This window comes from Nycticebus coucang, chromosome X, assembly GCF_027406575.1.
Source record: "Nycticebus coucang isolate mNycCou1 chromosome X, mNycCou1.pri, whole genome shotgun sequence".
Taxonomy (NCBI): Eukaryota; Metazoa; Chordata; class Mammalia; order Primates; family Lorisidae; genus Nycticebus; species Nycticebus coucang.
In genome coordinates, this window is record NC_069804.1 from 126174599 (window position 1) to 126176482 (window position 1884).

The following is a 1884-nucleotide window of genomic DNA, read 5'->3' on the forward strand; positions in this document are numbered from 1 at the left end:
ACGGGAGCTGGCCTTTCCACCCCCCCTCAAAAGAGACACCCTGGGGATATCTCCTTCCACCTTTATATAAATTGAACAAATGGTCCCTTTCACCTAAACATGGGACCTTTGATTTCAATATCTTAAAGACCTGAATACTTTCCTATTGAAAACATGGCAGATGGAGGGGTGGGGCATGGGGCTGGGTGGCGCATGGAGGCACGCAGGTCATGGCTGCAGCTTGGGCACAGGCAGGGGCTGGTGGGGCTCATTGGGGATTGCATGGGGTAGTCGAGCACTGCCACATGGTCAGGCTGGCCTGAACATGCTGGCTCACGCCCTCTCCTCCTTGGCCTGCACTGGGAGTGCAGGGGGCCACCAGTGCTGGGCACTTGGTGGCCACCGGGGATTGGGACTGAGTGGCTGGTTCCTGCCCCTCTGCCTCTGCTGCCGCCATCCGGTCACCCACTCAGTTTGGCCACCACTGCAGGTGTCCGGCCGGGGATCACGCTGCTGGGGGCACAGGCACCTTCCGGGGTTGCCAGGTGTCTGCTGCCTGCATGCCTTGAGTCTGCGTTCAGCCCCTGGTGCCCGGTGAGCATGGAGGAGTAGTACCTGCCAGAGCTCAGGGTGGAGAAGGACTCTCTGGACCCCTCCTTGACGCATGCTCTGCAGCTGGTGAACCAAGAAATAGAAAAGTTTCAAAAAGGAGAAGGCAAGGATGAAGAAGAGTACATTGATGTGGTGATTAATAAGAACATGAAGTTGGTACAGAAAGTGTTCATTCCTGTAAAACAGTTTCCTAAATTCAACTTTGTGGGGAAACTTTTGAGTCCACGTGGCAATTCTCTGAAGAATTTACAAGAAGAAACTTTGAAAAAAAAAGTCCATCTTTGGAAAAGGTTCCATGAAAGACAAAGCAAAGGAAGAAGAGTTAAAGAAAAGTGGAGAAGCCAAGTACTTCCACCTGAATGATGATCTCCATGTTCTCATTGAAGTGTTTGCTCCATCTACAGAAGCATATGCCCACATGAGACACCCTTTGGAAGAAATCAAAAAGTTCCTCATTCCTGACTATAACGATGAGATCAGGTAAGTACAGCTTCAAGAATTAACATATTTAAATGGTGGTTCAGAAAACACAGATGTTCCAGTGGTTTGAGAAAAACCTGCCTTGCTTATGAGAGGTGTACCAACCCCAAGAATAACCAGGGGGAGGAGAGGAGTCACAGCCCGGCCATTTGGAGTTGGTGTCCCTAGTGGGATACCAGCTCCCAGGGGAGTTCTATCCACTGCAGGTCCAGTGAGTTGGGGAAGAGGACTTCTCACCCACAGAGTAAGAGGAGTTCCCCCAACTAGGTACAGACCTCCACTGCCACCCACAACACAAGAGACTTATGGAGAATATGACCATGATAATAGATATGGCACTGCTTATGAGTTATGATTCCTATGATAACAGCTATAGCATCCCAGCCCAAAGTGGTGCTGATTACTATGATTATGGATACAGACTCAGTGAGGAGACCTATTATTCCTACAGGCAAGAGGAGTGGACTAACTCCAGACACAAGGCACCTTCAGCAAAGGGTGTCTACAGAGACCAGCCAAATGGCAGATACTGATTGTACTGTCTGATGGTATGAAATAGCCAATCTCCACCAGTCCTATATACTGTTCAAAGTAATTTTTTTCCTATGAACAATCCCTTTTTAAATAAATCAAAATGCTTAAAATATGAATGGATGGAACTTAAACCACTTTGTTGAAACATCAACCTGGGCAGACAAAAACAAAACAAAATAAAACAAAAAAACATATAAAATTTTGTTATTTCCAGTGTGTATATGAAAAAATAGGTCATCCAAAGGGAAAAAAATAATTTGATTACTAGTGTTAAACAAG

General features: G+C 46.7%; 1 pseudogene; it reads left to right on the forward strand.

Annotated features, from left to right (window-relative positions):
• The first annotated feature begins 579 nt into the window (after nucleotides 1–579).
• LOC128578226 (KH domain-containing, RNA-binding, signal transduction-associated protein 3-like) lies at nucleotides 580–1604 on the forward strand (annotated as a pseudogene).
• The last annotated feature ends 280 nt before the right edge of the window (nucleotides 1605–1884 follow it).